We start from the raw sequence: 21,912 nt of genomic DNA, 5'->3' as shown, positions 1-21,912 counted from the left end.
ATTGAGCCTTGTGCAAAAGACCCGCATCACCCTCGCAATTCTCTTGTCGACGGCAGCCTCCACGACAACACCAGATTGTGCATAGCAGCCTCACAGCTGTTCAGAACCAACGCATTGCCAGGGTCCTTGATGGCGAAACAACAGGACCTCGCACCGTAGCCTCACTGTATCTCTGAACCAATGCATCGCCTCGGCTGCCCACCACTTCTTTGACCTGGATCCACGCAACACTCTGCAACCAGGATTTAAGGTACTTTGTTCAGCGGCCCTAACTGGGTCCCTGTAGCCAGCCCATTCTCCATCACCGTCCGCCTGAACTTGTGACTTTGTCCTTGTCCAGCGTGATCAGATAATACCTTGTTGGAGCTTTGTGCTTCTTGGTGCTATTTTAACTCAAAACTTTAAAATTCAATATCTGTGGTTTTACTGATTAGATTTTAATCATTTTGGTCTCGTCTTACTTATTAAAATATACTCTATTTTTCTAACATGGTGTGGGATCCTTTATTGGTGGTGGTGTCACTGTTTTATTGTTTGAAGTGTGGCACAAATACTTTACACACTGATTCTAAGTTAAGCTAGACTGCTCTGTGTCAAGCTACCAGAGCGTGAGCAGAGATTAATTTAGGGCTTGCCTGTACCTTACCCTGACTAGGATTCTGGTTGCTGCTTGACTAGTGCTCACACCCCATTCTTCCAGTAACCCAATTTCTAACAGCTACCATTTCATTTAGCCACTAGTGGCAACTTCTATTTGTAAGCAACAATACTAGGCATTCCTGAAAGGTCAGCATCCTTTCAATTATAAGACCTGGACAGTTTTTAACAAGATACATTCTGATCTTTATTTTTTGCCTCTGCTCTATAAAGATACAAGGAGAGCAGCTGTTCTTAATAATTCTTTCTAATAATGAAGATTATTAGAACAATATTACAGATGCCAACTGGACAATTCTGCAGGCCAATAGTTCAAATCCACATTCTATTAGAATAGGTCTAATGAAATACACTCTGCTCTGGCTTTCCTGCTATCATTCATGTGAGAAAGCAAAACATTCAGAATAAAGTGCCACAACTGGAAATTCACCTTAACAGACAATCTAGAATATCTAACCCTCTCACAATTCGTCAGTGGCTGTCAATGCATGAGATGTATTTTTAAGGATCTCTGCCACAAAGTTTTTTTCCCGCCATTCGAACTACTTATCCTCTTTCTTTGTGCGCTATATCCCCAAAAGGACTGCTCGAGTTCTGCTGATTTTTTGGCCATTTCTCCTATCTCAGCACTCGTAGAAGGGGCCTAAGCCTTCTCAGTTGTTCCAATCAGAGGTTGGAAAGTCTCCCCTCCTCATCTCAGTTTCATCAGGACCCTCCGTAAACAACTCAAAACTCATCTCTTTGCAAGTGAATTTCCGTTAATTGTTGGCTCTTTTCTGTAAGTGCCAGGTCTCCCTTTTCCCGGGTATTTAAATTAATTACAAAAGTCCAATGAATCATTCAATAAACAGGTATGCTCCATTGGGAAAAGCATTTGATATGCTACATTAGAAATATTCACAGAAATTAAATGATGTAAACAGTGTCCTTATCACTGCTGTTCATCCACCTATCACAAACTAGCACTCGGAATATGTGTGATAGGCAGACACTAAAGTGTAAGGAGGAAGTAGGGTAAATCTTGTCTCCCATATACATTTGGTTTTTCTGATACATAAATTAAATCTTATGAAAAATGAAATATTTCTGGGTTTACAGACATGGGTTTACTAGATCTGTGAATCCCAGTGGAGATGTATATATCTCCCCTGGGATTCACGGATCTGGAAAAACCATTTCTGTAAACAAAAAAAAAAACACACACACAAACCAACAACATTTCTGTACAGAACGATATACATACACTCAAATGACCATGGCCATCAAGAGGGAAATTATTCCTTTCTCAGACACAGTAGAAATATTTATGCTTTTAGCTTATTTATTTATTTAAATGAGATTTACCTTTTAAATTTAAATATCTGTGTCTTAACGAGTGTACATATCAAATTGACAAAGCAGATCACAGTGTATATTTTAGCATGATTTTAACAATTTTAAAATTTGCTAGCTTGCACTTGTAATATAATTTGCTTTTATATGTATGGAAACGCATTTGTGAAACATTGTCTAAATCCATGATCTAATTGAACCTCATCGGCATGTCCCCTTTAAGTGCATTACAAGAAAATGTAAAAAAATGCAAAAAAACGCAATTTAAGAGACCGCGAGATGTGTAGCGCGTCATGTGATCAAGGTCCTTCCGGGACCGAAACGCGTCATGTCGATCGTGAGAGCTGAGGCTGAATAAAATCCACTAATGGCGAAAAAATATTGTGGTCTGCACTCTATTGTATGGCAGTAGAAACTACGGCTGCTTTTTGGAGACTTAAAGGGATATATATATATATATATATATACACACACAAAACTAATTTTGCTATCTATATCTTGGAGTGCTCATGCAATCTGAGGTATGTAGGGAGCACAAAGCTTCCAGCCAACAAACGGATCCTCCAACACATTAGGGCAATATCAAATCAAGACCCTACCTACCCCGTGGCCAGACATTTTAAGGACGTCCATAACAATGACTTAAAACATCTGTCCTATTACCTCATAGATTCTGTCCCAAGAAACAGACGGGGAGGTGACAGAGAGGGCGCCCTGCGTAGGCTGGAAACAAGATATAGCCTCAATCTTGACAGCAAAAATCCGGGAGGTCTCAACACCACGGAAGATCTCTACACGTGCATTTAGAACAGGCGCAAACCCACTTTCAGGTGCATCAGAGAAACAACAAAAAAGCCTCACCCAGATTAGCAAAGAAACACACATATGGCGCATTAGGCCAACACGTGATGAGGTTGTACATAAGAGAAGAAACAGAACAAAGTTCAAAGAATTACATGATTTATAATAAATCAGGCTGTTGTATGACCCTAACCATAAGAACAAAGGTTTTTTTTAAAACTAGTGATTGGCACATTAGGATTATTTATGTAACCAACATTTTAGGGTGGCACTTTACAAGTCCATTATGTTATTGTAACAAGGTGGAACGTATCTAGCACTTGCACTTTACACAGTATAACTATTGATTTTAAATGTTGGAAGAATGACAGGAAGGATTAGCTTTTGTTAATTAGGTGCACAGGAACATCACAAGAAATTGCACTATTAACAAATAACAGTAAATAAGGGGCTGTTTACGCAATTTTAGCGCTGCTTTTATATTAATTTTTTTTACCAAACTGGATTGATGCCAATATTGTCTTTTAACCACGACATATTTATAATAGTAAGATGATATACTGCTGTTTTACTACAGACGGTATATGTTTTAACTACTGTAACATGGTTATTTATTGTGAGCATATTTATATGTGTATTTATTTGTACAGAATTTAGTGTTATTTAACCTATATTATTGTACAGAAAACGCAATTAGGTGATCTAATATCTAATATTTATGTCATGGTTAAGGTTGGTAATCAATGGAGTAGCATTAGCTAAGCAATGCGCAGACTCCAGAGTATGTCTTTTCTGTCTATGGTGGAGTCACCGAAACATTGCACTAGCACTTTAAAAAGGGAAAATACGCCGATGAGCACTGTCATGTGATCAAGATCCAGGAGGGATCGAAACGCGTCATGGCCGACAGAGAATATGAAAAATAAACTCACCTAAAGCACTCAATCGTGGTCCGTGCCTGCTTTCCTTCACCCGTAGTGACGTTGGGAACCACAAGCAGTCTTTTCAGAATGAATGACTATATATATATATATATATATATATATATATATATATATAAAACACACTGACACACACACAGATATGCAAAAAGAATGGAGAGATCTTGGTGTTAGTGTAGTGAACTAACTGCCACTGAGGTAGTTTCTTTCTATAGATGTTTCCTCGAGTGGACGAAGTGCCATCAGTCTTTTGCTGATATATTAATCAAAGGTAATGTACTGATTTCTTTCCTAAAGTGTGCAGTATCTGTAAACAGTCGCAAATATAAGGGTATGTTCAAGTGTTTTTTTTCTTAATAACAGGAGATTTTACTTAAGGAGTCTGTTGTGGCTTGTAGTCCAGCCCCCTAGTGCCTTCCCTTCAGCTGCCCCACGCCTCACTCTGTTATAAAGGGATTACATATGGCTGGCTATTTGACAATAGAGAGGACAGATCAAAACTGCATCCATGCATGGAAAGTTTTGGAGGCATAGAGTGTCAGTCAGATTTGGAAAATGGTTATGCCTGCAATTTTTGCCCCTGGGATATCTTGTCACAAACACTTTTTTCTTTTACAATTAATTTCCTGGGAGTATCTAATGTGTGACTCCTGTGCCTAGCATAAGTTCTCCCTACCCATGATACATTGCAAATGCTAACTTTTGTGAAAACACTGATTCTCACATTTATGTTGAAGGAAACACTATTATGAACGGTCAATAATCAATATTTTACCATCCTCCTCTCCCACACTCCCATTGAATAAATACGCATGCCATATCTATGGAAAGGAATAGTGCACAGCAGATGAAGTGCAGACCACATCTGCTAGCCTGCTTGTGGGGCTCCTATTCCAGAAATGGCACAACTGCTGCTCTACTCCTCTGTTAAAAGACAGGGTCATTACACCCTAACTTGCACAGTTAATTCAAAGGTAAAGCCCACTAGTCAGGCAGGTATTATGCTGCCTTTGTGTCCTAAAGAAAAGATAGGAATTGCTGGAACCAAGGGCACAGGGGAATGCAGAGTAGTACTTGAATCGCCCTTTTCCAACAATGCCCACCCTGAAAAATGTCCTGGGAATTATTCAGAACCACGGTACAATACGCAGAATACTTTCAACAGGGCATTCATCATGATGAAGTAGTTTCATAAAGCGCAACAGTTCCCCTAAAAAGGATGTCATGGCACTACAGGACAGCTGCAGCACTCCGTTTACTGAAACAGCCATGTCTTCAAACTTTTAAAAAACTTTAGATGATTGTCTTCACCTCTTAAATGAAGGATAAGGGTGTTCCACAGTTTGGGTGCCAAAATGGAAAACAATCTCCCGCTCATATAGGTCAAGCTTATTTGGGGAACAGTACACAGGCAAGCATTAGAAGACCATAAAGGCCGACACAGAGAGTATATGTGGGCTTTTCTGCAATAATTCTCCTCATAAAATAATTCAGACTCCTGGACTGTGATCCTCCTGCTATCGCCGAACACAATTTTTTCCCATGGGGCACTGTTTCTGAGGGAAAGCCCTCCCTTTCCAAAGGTGCAGATCTCTATGAATCAGGTGCTGCAATTTTAGCCCCCTTCTCTGGCACACAAAAGTGGCAAAAAACTTGCCACTTTCTTTGATTCCTAAACCATAGTGAGCACAAAGCACCAAGCTGTGATCCCATTTGAGGGGAAGGATTGCTGCAGAATTTTAGATGGAGTTTGATGGTGGTGCTTGCCCAGACCTGACGCCATAACGCTTATAAAGCTTTGAAGTGGGCAATGGATGTTCATTGCCATATTTTGTGCCCCCGGTGGACTTTGGCATTACAGAAGGCAACGCAGATGCTTGTAGTACACCTTTTATAATATGGCAAGTGGTATTCGGGATTTGAGGGGTTAGAAATGTTCCCTCAATTGTATCCAGACATAGCCCATGTAATTGAAGTAAATCATTTGCTTTTAAGTTTGTGTCATAGTACGAATAAAACAAGGCAAAGAACATATATCTCTTGGACCATGAATGCTACAATCTATTTTGGACCCCAGATTATCTTTTATCTGCAGGTAAATTTTGATTAGTTAAGTACATTTAATACATTTTGATTGTCAGTGAAACATATTAGAGCCATCATACATCAGTCTATTTGCGAACACCAAAACTCACAGTTTTTGCTTTTGTTTTCTTTTTCACAACTACAAAATTATTGTACAATCTTGACAATAGACTTTTCGTCAAAATATTTACAAATGGGTCTATAAACAGTGAAAGGGAAACAAAACATATATTCCATAAAATTCATTCATCTTAATCTAATTCACTTAGGTAGTCCTACTATGTTTCCAAAGTATTGGGTCTCTTTAGTTTATACAACCTCTATACAAAAGAATTCATAGGTCCAAGGTGGAGAGGTCAGGGAGAACCTGTCAAAATCAAAAACATTTAAGCTGTCTCAATCCAGTTTAAATGAGAATCGTTTTGATGTCTGGACAATTTTAAATACGGAAGCCCTTGGCCTCAGCGTAGGGGGTGCCGACACGTTTCGACCTTCGTGTGGAGACCGAGAGGATTTTCAGAAGGTCTTCCTCAGGGCTGGGAAATTCTGTGTAGGACTCTGTGGTGGGGAAAGGGACGAATTAGTCTAACAGTGTTAAGGAATACTTATTGTAACACAGTTAAATGACATGTTTGTCAAGGAATAAATTGTTAGTCGAAAAGTCTATTGTCAAGATTGTACAATAATTTTGTAGTTGTGAAAAAGAAAACAAAAGCAAAAACTAGTAAAAAATTGTTCCTGACAAAATCATACTGTGAGTTTTGGTGTTCGCAAATAGACGGATGTATGATGGCTCTAATATGTTTCACGGACAAGTAAAATGTATTAAATGTACTTAACTAATCAAAATTTACCTGCAGATAAAAGATAATCTGAGGTCGAAAATAGATTGTAGCATTCATGGTCCAAGAGGTATATGTTCTTTGCCTTGTTTAACTGATTCCAGCCACTTGGTCCTTAACTGAATCAATCCCCTATTTCTTGACTGCATAGTACGAATAAAGCCACCACGCCAAGAAGCTGTTGGGAGATGCACCGATTGGGCACAACACATAGGAGATGGGCCACAGTCAGTATGCCCAATGAATCATTCCCCCACTGGCAAGGTAAGTCATATACTTCATCTATCTGTGAAAGGATTACTGCCTGCAGTAAAAAGCAGTCCGGCAAATACAAATGTCGGTCTGATTTCAGTAATGCACTTGTCTAGGTGCAGGCTCAGGTTTGGGCCTGCACTGGCAAGACTGCATTTTTTTCACCTGATTGCAGTCCTGCTCTGCAGTTGGAGCACTCAATCGAGGGTGTGCCACATTGCAGATAACAAATGTGTACATGAAGTAAAAGAGACCTGGTGCCATGTGAGTGTCCATATTTGAAGGGGGTCAGATCAGTAAAGTATCCCAATATTCTGCCCTCCCAGGGGTGGAACGAAGCTGTTGAAGGTTGTTGAATTGGGAGGATTTCATTTCCCTGGTGCCTAGTATAATTATCCCTCACACACAGGACAGTCACCCCTTTATTTCTTCCGCCCAGGTATAGAAAAAAGTGACTGTTCCTAAGCCATGGAGGCCTTGTCCCTATCCAATATTCGTGGTGTCTAGTGGGATTTCTGCTTCACCGAGGGGCAGATAGGGGGAATTTCAGAAGATATGATGTCTCAGTCGAAAGGAATTACTGCAAGAGTCCATGGGACTGGAGGAGAGATGCCCTGTGCTCAGGTGTGGGGGTCCTGCTAGCACAGCACCCACTACAAATTGTCCAATAACATTCCCTGGTGCCTACAGAGCTTCTCCCTTCGCAGGGGCAAGATAGTTTGAGAAAGCCCCATCAGAAACCACGGGAGAGGAAAGGCTATTTACTCTCCAGTGCTGGCTTATGCTAAAGCCCGTTTTTTATTTCATGTTGCCCAGTGAGCTTTTCCACTTACCCATCATGGGCTGATCTAGTGGAATCCCCATATCCAGCCTCCATGTTGTTGTAAAGGGTGTGAGAAGGCGAAGGATGAATTAAAGCCAGATCTCGTGCTTGCTGGTGGTCCACCTAGTATAGGCCAGAAATAAAAACTCCAATAAAATGTCCCTGAAGCCCAGTGGCTTTCCACTCCCTGAGAATGTAGCTTAGGTGTAAATCCCAGATCTGCCCAATGGTAAAGGTGGCCTGCCTCTCTGGTTTTGGAGGGTGTCTGGTGCTATGCCATGGGTATCTGCACCTCTATTCCGTATCCCTAATGTTCAGCTAGGTTTCAACTTTTCCAGGGGGCATAATACTGGGCCATAATCCCAATTTGTGTCAGTAGGGAAGGGTAAAGGATGCACATAAATACAAGGTTGGTCGAATAGGGCGCTATTTCGAGACCTGTTCAATATCCCTAGTGTTTAACGTGCTGACTCCAGCGCAGGAACAGCAGTCTTGCCAAAATTCATGTAAAAGAATATAATCAGGGACACATGTTGGAAAAGCATTAGCTGAACCTTTCCAACAGTCTCTCTCTTATGTAGTTTTAAGCCTAGTGACCAGCATGAAGCTGCCTGTGTCAGTGTTGCACTTCTGTGTCATCATGGATGTGGAGTACATCCAAAAATTAAAAAAATATTGGCACTGTGGTTGGGTTCCCTAACATCTTCAGTCTGGGAGGGCTCCGGGGCTGGTAGTGGAGGCACTTTCTCTACAGTGACAAGTAGGGAAACAAAGCATGGCATCGCCTTGTGCAAGCACCAAAGGTCCCTGGTACTAAAATATGGAGATCTCGGCCTCAGCAACACAGTTGTAGTGTAACATGTCCATAGCACTAGGGGACATATGTATGAACACATGTTCCCATAGACACAGAATGGGTAAAACCCTTTGATACATCTGGCCCCTAGAGGGCTTAAAGTCTTTGACGTTGAAAAACAACAGTTCCAAAGACTGCCTCTGTCATTATTTGCACTGCCTCTAGGATAAACTAGTCAAGGCTGCCAAACCATCAAAATAACCCGTGGTACAAGATCAGACCCACATGAAAAGTTGCTTTTGCACTGAGAAAATGTTCCAGGCTTCACTTGAGTACAAAGAAAGTAACTTTCAGGTTGTGAACAAAATGAGTCCAAAATAGGTCAGAGGTTGCACACGTTGCATTGAAAAAAGTAGGGGTGGGTGGAACTCGTAGAATTTGGCCCAGTATTATAAAAACCCTGCGAGAATCTACAGAGTTCCGCCAATGGGTGGAAATAGGAACATTGCTCTGCTCGAGCTGTGATTTTGCACTGGTAGCACGAATGGCACCATGCAATGCCCCAGAGGATGTGATACACCGGAGAGCGCAGCTACGAATGTTCATTTTGCTGCCACTCGAGGAGTTTTACTACTCAATCGGAAGCCTTCTGACCATGAACGGTTGTGACTGCCCGCATTAGAAAAATATTGCTGGATGTCCTCCTTGTGAAAGGAAATAGTGCTAGTGGATGCCAAATCTCGCTTGTGCTTGACAAATTCCCATTCTGGAGTCGCGCATGAGAAACAAAATCCGCTATGCAGCGATTGGCTGAATTTGGCCGGAATTCCACGTTACAAGAGTAATGTGGAGTCACCAAAATTCTGCTAGTTCCGCGGATGGAATGGAATATTCCGCCCGCCCCTAAAAAAAAAAATTAGATGAGTGAAAGCACTTTTGGAGGATTAAAGTTCCTTGGACTGATTAAAAGCCTTTTCTTTTTAATTCTTTCAATGATTATGTTCTTTTAAATAAACGTTATTTTGAAAGGCTGCTTGCTGCAGTCAATTTCGAAAAGGTACAATGCTTTTTAACCAGCTCAACGGGAGTCTTTACTGAAGAATTATGGAAAATTAAGGTCTGCAAAACACCTTTCAATCCAAAATCCGAAACTGACATAGAAAAATGCTTCAAATTTTGCTTTAAATCTCTCAGCGAGAAATTAGTTTCTTCTTTCAAATGCCACAAATGACAAAGTGCTGCTCAGTATCTATCCTAGGTCCAAAGTGTTTGGTTACATCACGGTACTACCCTTTCGTATCAATCTTGGTGTACTGATGCAACGGTTCCTAAATCTTTTCCTCTGTTTCTCCCCAATAACTCTTGGATTGAGCCGGAAAAATCATCATCTTTCACAGAAATGGGACTTGCAGTTCACAGGTTTCACATACTGAATTTCAAGCCCGGATAAAATATACAGAGTGGCATGCACTTTTTCTATCACCTTACCCTGAGCTACTCGTCAATATTTTATGATTTTCCAGGGACAGCAAATGGCCTTAACAGGCAGATAGATCAGTCCCACAGGACGCATCATCAAGAGGTAGAAATGTAGCCGAACACCTGTGCTTAGGGCCAGTTTAGTATGCATCTTTCTACAGCACATATTCAAAATTAAAAGAACAGACGGAAAATCACTAGACAATTGAAAATTCCTACAAGATACAAACCAGCAGTCAATGTTTATTTTGAGCTGGTGGGTGCAGTTGGGGCCTGCCGACACTCAGTTTTAGGGACGTCATTAGACTTTTAAACAGAGAAACATAAAAGGGGGGAAGAAACAGGAGAGGAAAGAAAAAGAAAGAGGGTAAAATAGTGACAAAAAGAAAAAGTTAGGGCGAAAAAGAGCCCGCAAGAGTAAAATATAAAGGTATGGAGTGTCTGGTGGTGGATCATAGAGGCATAAAGTAAAATTAGGACTAAACAAGCCTTGGTGTTCGGCAATCGAGGCATTCAGAAGCCATGGGCTTCAGAGCAATACGGTGGAGCCCGGCATTAATTCTTTCACAAATTAAGCACTGCCAGTTGTATTTTATTTTTATGTAACATGCTGATTATCCAGCTTCTATAGAAAGTTTCTAGAACTTTCACGATCAGCTGACCCGGCCTCAAAGAGCGCAAGCAGCATTTTATATGTGTATGCATTTATTTGTCACGCAGGCTGAACAGAGGACAGCACATTACTAGACTCGAGCCATGTTTATGCCTCTCCGCATTTCATCTGATAAAAGGAGCAGTAAGTCTACCGGTTTGTAGACGCAATTTACAGAAATGTATCCTCTCTACTATTTATGACAGCAAAGCATACCACACTAATCACAAAATACAGCTCTAAAATCGACTGAGCATTGTGCAGCCTACTCTTGCGAGGACACTCTCCCACGTGTACACACATTCATTTCAGTGTTTTGAACATTTAATTTTGCACGTTCTTTACGATCTTTGTTATTATATGAAATTAATGTACCTATCTTTTATTCACCATGCACTGAATGGGGCGGGCACCCAGCAGCTGGTGCTGTTCACCTCGCCCTTGAACCTGCTCTGCATTCCTTCGTCCTCCTTGGTGCTGAAATGGAACTTATTACCAGGCCAACGAAGGTGAAGCTAAACTTGGCAGCTCGTGGAGTCCTTTTAAGAGACTCCCCCTGCTCGTCTCCTTATGGGGAGTCTAAATGCTTCATGTTCAATCGCTGACCACATCATTCTAACACATAGCAACGCTGCAGGATTCCGGCGCGCGGGAGATAATGTATGCCATAAAATAAACAGAGCAGCTCCCCCCCACTCCGATGGCATATCAAGTGGGAGACCTCGGTCTCAGGTAAGGACTCCTTCATTAATCACGGATGGAAAATGTAGTAAAGAAATGGCCCCAGTCTTCTTAAAGGGAAAGGGATCTCAAAACAGGGCCGGTAGCACCAGAGAACAACAGAGTTACAAAGCTAATATGCCCAGATTATTTCTGTAATCAGCATTATCATCTGATATTTATATAAAACATACAAACCCACCAGGGCAGCTGAAAGAGGATACCTTTCTCCGAAAAAGGGTTTGGGCGCACACACACATACATACTCATCTCAGGGATGGCTGTCCACAGAGCACAAGCTGGAAGCTCTCTGTCTGCATTTATTAAACAGAGGCACACATGAAAAATCATCCCCAAGAGACGGTGTTTTTTGAAGAATCCTTAACTAGTTCCATATAAATATAGCAACTTTTTTGGGGTGAGGTGGAGGGCAGATGTTTAGTTGGAATGGGTGACCTAGGTGAGTGCTCCCTTGGTACCTGTTGTTGAGAGCTTGATAAGTATGCCCTTTAAAGGATATTTTACCACGTTGGTTATTCAAAGCACATTTTACGAGGAGCTGAACAGTCATGGGAGTCTGGGGCTCTCTCCTAATTTCATGTAAAAATGTATTGACACATTGCGCGTCTGCGCCCGTCCGCGCCCCGATAGCGCCCAGCGCCAGAGAGGCTATCTCGCGAACTCTAGATCCTCTAGAACCCACTGGTCGTGTTTCTTACTCTGGTGCGGCTCTCAGGGGCCTGGATGTGGCGGCTTGTCGACATCCTCTTTTGCTGGAGGTGACAGAGAGATTTTTAGGAGCTTGCAGTTCTTGCTGCTTCCAGCTAGGGGTGGGCTGTGCCTCTCCCTCTAACATAATCCCTAGTCCTAATGAGCGGGTTAAACCTGTGCAGCTTTCTGCAGCACTTATCAATGTCCGCTCTCTAAAGCAACATCATGCGGACGTTCATGGGCTGTTGGAGGATGGTTCCTGAGACATGCTGTTCCTTACTGAGACCTGGCTTGATCCTTTTGCCGCCCCCATAGTTGCTTTGACTACCCCGATGGGCTATAGGATTCTGAGAGCTGATCGCCAGGGGTCGAGGGGAGGTGGTGTTGCTGTTATATATAAAGACTGTTGGGATCTTCATGTGGGTGACTCACAGGACTGGGCCGGCTGCGAGGTACTGGACTTTAGTGCCCGTTTGTCAGCCCATTTTACACTTGGGGTTTCCCTGATTTATCGGCCTCCGGGACCTTCTGGTTCCTTTCCCCAGGCTTGGGGAGATGCCCTCACTTCTAGGGCGGTCAGGTTCTCTCATTACCTGGTGCTAGGCGATTTGAACTTTCATTTGGATATGCCCGATGAGAGAGAGGTGACCGACCTGTTGGATAACCTTCACACCGCTCAACTTATCCAGCACGTCGGCCTTCCTACTCATCGGGCTGGTCATCTATTGGATCCTATTTGTTCCAATTTACCTATTTTGGTAAAAGATCCTCTCCCAGTGACGTGGTCTGATCACTACATATCCTACTTCTCCTGGACAGTCTCCAGGGCAGAGGCTCGGGTGCGTCGCTTTTCGAAGCCTGTTCTGGGAAAAGTTGACCCTCTGGAACTTGCCCAGGCTTTGGACATAGCCAGGCCTGTAATGTATGGGGGTCTGGAGGAGTGTATGTCTGGGTTTACGGGTTGGGTGTCCAGAGCAGTTAACTTAATCACCTCTCGTCGACCCATTAGACCGGCTAGAGCTTCCCCTTCTAAACCCTGGTTTACTCCTGCTCTTAAAGCACTTAAACATGAGTGCAAAATTTTGGAGCGAGTGTTGCGGAGGAGCAATTACTGCCCTGTGGCAAAAACGAGACTTAGAGCGATGCAAAGAACTTAATATGATGCCATTTTTGCGGCTAAAAGCCATTTTTATGTGGCCCGCATTGATGCGGCTAGGAATAATGCCAAATAAATTTTTGCCATAGCCCAGAGCTTCACCTCCCCTCTGGCCCAGACAAGTGCTACACCTTCTTCGTTCGATTGGTGCAATACCCTGTCTGGGTTTTTTTAGAGAGAAAATCATGGCCATTCAGGCCTCTTTCTCCCCTGACAGTGATGCTTTGGCTGGGACGCGGAATGATCAAGTAGTTCCCTCTACCTCATTGTCCGCTTTTATCCCTGTCCACCCGCTGGAATCTCTTAAAATCCTTAAAGGGCTTAAATCGGGATCTCCGGCAGATGTTTGCCCGGCCAGACTTTTAGCAGAGGTAGCGGATAGTATCTATTTTGAAGTTAATCTGATTATCAATCTCTCTTTACAGTCTAAGGCGGTACCTCAGGTCTGGAAGCAGGCTAAGATTCTTCCACTGCTAAAAAAACCTTCCTTGGACCCACTCAATCCAGCCAACTATCGTCCCACCTCTCTCCTGCCAGCTATTGCTAAAGTTTGTGAGAAGGTGGTGCACAAACAATTGTCAGATTTTGTGGAGACAGATGCCCTTTTGCACCCAGCGCAATCAGGTTTTCGGGCAGGCCACTGCACTGAGACGGTTTTGGTTGAGATTGTGGAGGCTATTAGAACATGCCTGGATGCAGGGGGCAGAGCAGCTTTGATACTGCTGGACCTCTCGGCGGCCTTTGACACGGTCCCACACGATCTTCTGCTTACCCGTCTTGCTGAGATTGGTGTGTCTGGGGCCGTGTAGGGTTGGCTTAGGTCTTTTCTGGAGGAAAGGGTTGAGCAGATCTGGCTTCCTCCTTTTTACTCCTCCCCACACATGGTCACAACGGGTGTCCCGCAGGGTTCTTCCCTTAGCACTTTGCTTTTTAACATTTATGTCAAGCCTCTGATCCACCTGGCAGAAGCTCTTGGTGCTAAGGTTTTGACCTATGCTGATGACACCCAGTTGCTCTTCACGTGGTATAAGGCCTCCAGTTCGGTCCTTGCGGCCCAACAGTGCCTTCGCTCCGTCTTCACTTGGCTGGCTGATACTCAGCTCAAGTGTAATGAGCAGAAATCAGAGATCTTGCTTTTTGGCACTTTTTCGACTGACTTTCGCCAACAGCTGTGGCCACAGGAGCTTCCTCTTCCCTTTTTGGAGGGACAGCCCGCCAAGAACCTGGGTGTATGGTTTGAGGAGAACCTCTCGTTTTCTACCCATATCAAGAAAACTGCTGGCTGCTGCTTTGGTCTTATCAAAACCCTTAGGAACTTTTTTCCTCTTCTCCCGCAGACAGCCAGAGTAACTGTGACTTGTGCGCTGATTCTATCTCGGCTAGACTACGCCAACTCTCTGTACGTCGGGTCTCCTAGCTATATGATTAAGAAACTGCAGGTGGTCCAGAACACGGCTGCCAGACTGCTTCTAGGTATCTCATCTAGGAAGAGTGTCACTCATTACCTGCACTCTTTACACTGGCTACCCATTGCGGCCAGGATCAAATTTAAATCTTTGGTCATGACCCACCGTGCTCTTCACGGTCAGGGCCCTCTCTACCTTCAAAGGCGCTTTTCTTTCTATGTCCCTGCTAGGTTATTGCGCTCGTCGGCTCTAAACCTGGCCTCGGTCCCTCGCTATAAACGTCAGAGGACTGGGGGTTGCTCTCTGGTGGTCAGAGCCAGCAGGGCCTGGAACGCCCTTCCCCTGGATCTTCGCCTTACTCAGGAGCTCGCAGCTTTTAAAAAGAAGCTCAAAACATTCCTGCTTGCTTGATTGTCTTTCTCTTCCCTTCAGGTTCGCGCCACGACACTCTTGAGTAGCCGAGCGCGTTACAAGTGGAATTAACATAACATAACATAACATTGTGCTCTACGGAGATATATTATCCCGTAGTCTGAAGACAATTTGACAGTTTTCACAGAGGTCTAACAATTTGATTTTATAAATGCACTATTTGCCTTGTGGATCAATGAAAATGAAATTCTGTTTTAGGTGCTATTTTAAAAGTAGATTAGGGTCGGTCTCTAAGACTGTATTCACAAATTTCAAAGTAGTGTCATAAGCAACGGCTTGGAAATGATCATCTTTTGCGTGCTATTCCTCATATTTTTGCCTTCTGTTGCCGTGTTTGTTGGCAGTAAAAGTCTGTGCAATTTACCCTTGCTAACCAATGGGAAAGTGATTCTGACCTCCCTTCCAAACCTGTTAAAATTGGTATACAGCTGATTGGCGCATTTAATTTGCTTGTATGTCCCCAGTGCATGGTATTAACTGTGCCCAGGGCCTGCAAATGGAATACCACTGGTGGCTTGCAGCACACATCGTGCCACGCACTACAGCAACACTGTAAAATATGTCTCCATGTTTGCAAGTGCAGCCTCAGTGTGCATGTTTGAACTGCCAATTCGACCTGGCAAAGTTAACCTTTTGCAGACCTAAATGTTTTGTTTCTATACTTATAAGTCACTGCCAGACTCAGACTGAGACAGAGATAGACAAAAAGCCCATGTACCAAAATAAATAAAAATAAAATAAAAGTGCCTCCCCTTTGTTGTATTAGAAAGCTAGAAAGGTGACCCAAGTTTACACATTAGGGCAATTTTTAAACTTGTAAAGACACACTGTATCAATCACTCACTCAGAATTTGTATAGTGCATCACTGTCACCCCTAGGGGTATCTGGGCACTGACGGTGTGGCGTCTCAGTTGAAGAGCTTGGTCTTGAGAATCTTTCAGATGTCTGCCAAGCAGGGTGCTGTTCAAAGATAGAGGGGCAGGTGGTTCAAGGTCTTGGAGGTGATGGAGGAGAAGGGGCAGCCCCCGCTGTGGCTGCGAAGGATGTGGGAGGTGTGGGCACGGGCTAGTCTGGAGAAGTGCAGGTGTCTTGCGGGTCGATGGAAAGTCAATTGATGGTTGATGTAGTCTGGCCCTTTATCGTGTACCGCTTTGTAGGCATGCATACAAATCTATAACAGGCATCTCTTCTGGATGGGGAGCAACTGGAGGTCTATGAGGTGGGGGGGATGTGGGTCCTTTTGTGGAGGTCCAGGATGAGGCTGGCTGCTGCATTCTGTATGGTTTGAAGTCATCTGAGGAGCTGGGAGGAGATGCCAGCATAGAGGGCTTTGCCATAGTCGAGGCAGCTGGTGACTAAGGGTCTGAGGGACGGTTTATATTTTGTAGGTTGGGATCCATCGGAAGATTCTGCGGAGCATGACAAGGGTGTGGAAGCAGGAAGAAGCAACTGTGTTGACTTGCCCCTTCATGGTCAGTTCATGGTTGAGGATAATGCTTAGGTTGCATGCATGGTCTGTCAGTGTGGGTGTTGGTCAGAGTTCTGCTAGCCACTAGCTGTGGTCCCAGATGGAGGTGTTCTTCCTGAAGATCAGTACTTCTATCTTGTCGGAGTTGAGTTTGAAGCAGGGGTCCCTCATTCAGTTGGCTATGTTGGTCATGGCATTACAAAAATTGGTTCTGGTAGTGGGGGGGTACAAGTGTTTTTCAATGTATGGAAGACTGCATGGACTTGATCCTGCTGCAGGCAATGTTTGTTTTCATATCTGGAAATCAACAGTCAAAAAACTGGGCCACATACTGACATGTCAGACCAGCCTATCGGGCAGTGCTGGATTGCCCTATAAGCCATGTGTCCTGAAAGTGAATGACCTTCAAAGTCGTTTTTCAGTGTGGTAAGGCTGGCTATCCCAGAGGTTAACAATGGTTTCCACTATTACATTTAATACGTACTAAAGACAGTTTAGGGCTAGCTACAGAAATGATTCAAAGACTCATTTTAACAGTAATTTAATATCCAACTAAGTGGTAAAGTTGGATTTTATATTACTATTATGGAAATGACACTATTAGAAAGTTGTTATCCTCTTGCCTAAACCAAAAGGCTTTCCTGCCAGTCTACAGCTGTTGCCTGAACCCTGATGGTTCCTCTGTGGTGATGTGTGTGTAGCTCCCAGACAGTGGACAAAGAGCTATGGGTGTAAGGTGGTGGACTCTTACCTTAGCATAATGACCTGGGAGCTTTGCCTAGCCCCTTCGTAAGCACCAAAGGATGCCTACCTTATCACTGACAGGTGAAGCTCACATCTAGGTCTGCCTCCCTTTTGTCTCTCTAGTCAGGTCAGCTCACAACCCAGAGACACCCGAGGAACTGACCAAAACTGGTTAACAGGTTAGACAAAGACTTGCCCTTCTATCCACAGGCTGGTACTGGGCATAAAAGTGGGCCCTGCAGACATCTCCTGAGAACACTTCTGGACCTATCAAGAATCAGAAGGAAGATTTGCCTGCTTCCTAAAGAATCAGAGGAAAGACTAGACCTTCCTGACTTATGCCCAGGGTCCCAGTAGTGACTTCAAGGGTCAGGTAGCTGGCCTCCTGTTGATATACAGGGATACAGCAAGCTTCCAGAGGATTTTTTCTGCTTTCCAGCAGACCAGTGCTGGCCTCTGTGGGAGTAAGTCCTGACTCCCAAGGACTGTCCCTGAGGTGCAGGAACTTTGGCTGTGGTCAGCGTGTAGTCCTCCCTGCCCAACTGCAAGCTTCACCTGATTTGATGCCAAGCATTGATCCTGACAACTTTTGTCAACGGCTTCACTGGATTCTATGCTGAGCAGCACCCGATTGACGGCTTCACTGAGCTCGACGGTGAGCAGCACCTGATCAATGCTAAACACGCTTCTCCGATTGCTTCAGTGGACCTGATGCTGAACAGCCACCAAACACTACCAGTTAGCAACCAGACTCAGAGACCTTGCACAGCGGATCCCCATTTTAATCAAATTATTCCTCATATCCAGCTTGCCCTGCTTTTCTCCCACATTTCTATTAATGAAAACTAATGTGGATCCTGTACCCAACCAGTGATCCATTGTAGTTGGCCTTAAGTTTTGATTTTGATCTGGTCTAGCACAGACAGGTACATATGGTTGATGCTTTGTGCTTTTTGGTGCTATTTTTAATTAAAACTTTAAAAATTCATATCTCTAGTAGTATTTATTGGAATTTTGTCGTTTTTAAAACATTCTCTCTTTTTCTAAATTGGTTTGGTTTTTTTGGGGGTTATGTTTTTGCTCTTTTACTGTTAGAGTGCTGCATTATTACTTTACACATTGGCTCTAAGTGAACCCCGTTTGCCTTCTACCAAGCTACCATAGGGTCAGCACATGTTTAATTTGTGTCTTTAGGGATTCACCTTGACAAGGCTTGTGATTATTATTTGTGATGTTTTCTCACCCTGCTCAACTAATGCTCCTATTTTTTACAAAGGTACATATTAAAGCCAAACAAAAGGTATCCATGAATAAAAATCCCACTAACTCAATCAATCCGGGTTTGTAAAGCATGTATACTCGCTTGTAAGGAGTAAGCTCTTGGCTGAAGAACACCCTGTCATTCTGCTACATATACGTAGCCCAGATTTTACAACGTACAAATAAAAATTCTTTACGAAACTGGGTTATTAGCTGAGGGTGTAAAAGCCTCACTCAGGCAACAACTACAGTCCTCATCAGGGTGAATCACAAAAATCGCTATATTAACCTGTGCTTAACACTCTGGTACCTGGCACAACACAGTTAGACTTAACATAGAGGCAATGTGTAAAGTATTTATGTAGCCCTCAAACAGTAATAAAGTACATTTCAATAATTAAAATGATACCAGACTGACAAAAACAGTTGATAGAACTGGAGATATCAGTTTTAAGTAAAAACAGCGCAAAGAAGCAGAAAGCATCAACTGAGGTATACTGGTCGCGCTGAACTGGGACAAAATCACAAGGTCAGGCCGACCACAATAGAGCACAGGACTAAGTTTGGCCTGCTGGTAACTCTACCTTATTTCCTTGGTGCGCGTTTCTTTACACCGCTTGGCATTGGCTCTGATGAAGCTTTCAGCTATGTGGTGAGGCTCAGAGGGGCTTTGCATTGCTGGGCATCAGTTCTGATCAAGCTTTCAGCTATGCAGTGAGACTTTGTAGGGCTCCGCATAACTCGGTGTCCATTCTAATTAAAACTTTCATCTATGTGGCGAGGCTTTGCAGAGCTTCACATTAGTTCACCCCGGATTCAATGGAACATTCAGTTAGGCAAGGAAGAGTTCTCTCCAATGCCATTGTAAGATCCAGGGCATGGTGAGACACCTCCTGAGGACCAGAGAGCCACCCCAGCAGTGGCCAAAAGGTCTCAGAAAGGTCAAGTTGCAGCAGGCCAGCTGGGCATTGGCAGGGAGCCTCTGGAGCTTGTTATGTCCCTGTAGCTCATATAGGAGGTCAGCCAATTGATCCTTGAAGTCACTACGATTAGCCTGGGATGAAGGTAAGCAGGTCCAGTCTATCTTCTCAGACAGCAAGGCAGTCCCTAGCATAAGGGCAGTCCTCTGTTAGAAGGGCAATCCTTGTTCTATAATGTCCACGGGTCCAAAACTGTTCTGATGAGTGGCTCAGGAAGTCTGATTTTTATGCTTGGTGCCGGCCTTTGATGTGGGGGGGATTCCATATACTACCCTCGCCTTCCCCTTCCTCTATCAAGTGCAAGTGGGACTGGATGCAGCTACTCCCAATAATCCAGCCAGGAGAGCCATCCTGTCCACACTTATGTCCCCCTTTGTGTCAATGACTGAAGGAATACACAACCCAGCAGAGCCATTCATAGTCATGTGAACCACAATATTGTCAGAAGGCACAAATTGTTAGGACAAGAAAAATACCAACTTTCTAAAAGTGGCATTTCCAGAATTGTAACTAAAAATATGACTTCACCATTAAACACTGTTTTAAATTACAATTCATTGGAGTCTAAACAGCATATTCCTAGCTGCTTCCAATCCAAATGTATCTATTATTAAATGTAATAAGGTAACCCAGTGTTAGTCAGTTGGAGGGATAGGCCTTAAGACAGTGAAAAACAACTTTAGGGTTTTCTTCATATCCAGGACAGGTAAAACGTAGGCACACATCCTACTTTTTAAATACAATGCATTATGCCCACCGAACCTCTAGAGCCTAACTTAGGGGTGACTTATATCTATTAAAAAGGAAGGTTTAGGTCTGGCAGACAAGGATTATTTTGACAGGTCAAAGTGGTAGCTGTGGCTGGCCTGAAAATGTTTTAAAAGGTTACTTTCAGTCGGTGGCACAATGAGTGCTGCAGGCCAACTAGTAACATTTACTTTACAGACCCTGTGCACATATAGTGCCATTTTAGTAGGAACTTACATTTACATTAAAAGTATGGTAAAGTGCGCAGTCTTAAAGCTAACAAAACTAAATTCAGCAAAACAGGAGGAGGGAAGGCAGATGGTTTGTGGGGGGAACAACAAGAATATCAGATCTAACAGGTACTCAATAACTTTAGTTCAATATTTTACCGTTGACAACAGAAGCATGTTAGGAATCTTATCTGTCCATTGTATCCACCCTGATTGTTTGCTTTTTCCATCTTGGGTCCTTGAACTCTACATGGTTCTCTGGCCTGCTGAATAAGCCACTGAGTCTGTATAGTTCTTTTAAAATAACTTATCCTTCCCCGTCAATGCAGTATCCATCTACACAAGGCTGATCTGACCCTTAACTTGGCAATCAATTTTGCTCTGTAGAATGACTACTCATTTCTATTTTCATCACTACCTCATCATGAACCCATTTGTAACAAAAAAAAAGACATAAAAGTACAGACACAAATATTATATATATATATTTCTTTTTTTTTTCACTGAAAAACCCCAAAGGTTACAGGGACGTTATAGTTAGGTTCAGATTTTACACACACAAAACCATAGTAATTCAGCAGCTATATTTATCTCAAGTAACTATAACTCGTCCCCGAAGGAAACTATAACTCACGCCTGAAGGTAACTGACTCGCGAGCCCGCCACAGTTTTCTCATAAATAATTTCACTGTAAATGTTGCAGTGATATTATCAATGATGTCATGGAAGGTGTCATGAGTGATGTAATATGTGTGGTAATTAGCAGTGTATGGTAAGGACAGCAGTTATAGTTATCGTAGGGCATGAATTATAGTTACCTGAGATAACTATTCCTTCTGAATTTCTATGGGTTTGTGTGTGTAAAGTCTGAACCTAACTATGACATCCCTGTAACCTTTGTTTTTTACAGGGAATTTCCGCTTTATTAATGCTATTTCCTAACTATATTGTCCCTGCAACCTGCATGTGTTAGGATGTGTGTGAGTGGTTCTGTGGGTACATACGTGGGTATGTGAGTGTGTGGTGGGTGTGTGAGTAGATGTGGTAGTGGCTGTGTGAGTGGTTTTGAGGGTGTGAGTGGTTGTGTGGGTGTGTGAGTTATATGAGAGTCTGTGAGTGGGTGTGTAAGTGGTAGTTTAAGTATGTAAGTCGATGTGTGAGGGTGTAAGTAGGTGTATGAATCTGTGAGTGAGTTTTTTTAAATCGGGGTTTGTATCTGCAGATCCACCTGAATTCACCCAAATTGGGGAGATATAAGCAGATCCATGTGTGGTAAAAAAAAAAAGGCTTTTGGACAATTTCTTGCCCATGAGGGGTCCCTCCCATACCCTTCCATTAATCCCATGGGGATAGTGTTCCTCTAACCTGACCCCTTCTATCACTTTTTAACTTTATTT

The 21,912-nt window shown here is 43.1% G+C and overlaps 1 protein-coding gene across 4 annotated transcripts in view; it reads right to left on the bottom strand.

Moving 5' to 3' along the window:
* Positions 1-21,912, bottom strand: part of CNTN5 (contactin 5) — a 3,369,946-nt gene that overhangs the window by 1,802,729 nt on the left and 1,545,305 nt on the right. The gene's annotated exons all lie outside the window — the stretch shown is intronic.

The sequence above is a fragment of the Triturus cristatus genome, chromosome 8 (assembly GCF_964204655.1).
Source record: "Triturus cristatus chromosome 8, aTriCri1.1, whole genome shotgun sequence".
Taxonomy (NCBI): Eukaryota; Metazoa; Chordata; class Amphibia; order Caudata; family Salamandridae; genus Triturus; species Triturus cristatus.
This window is presented reverse-complemented; position numbering and strand designations above follow the sequence as displayed.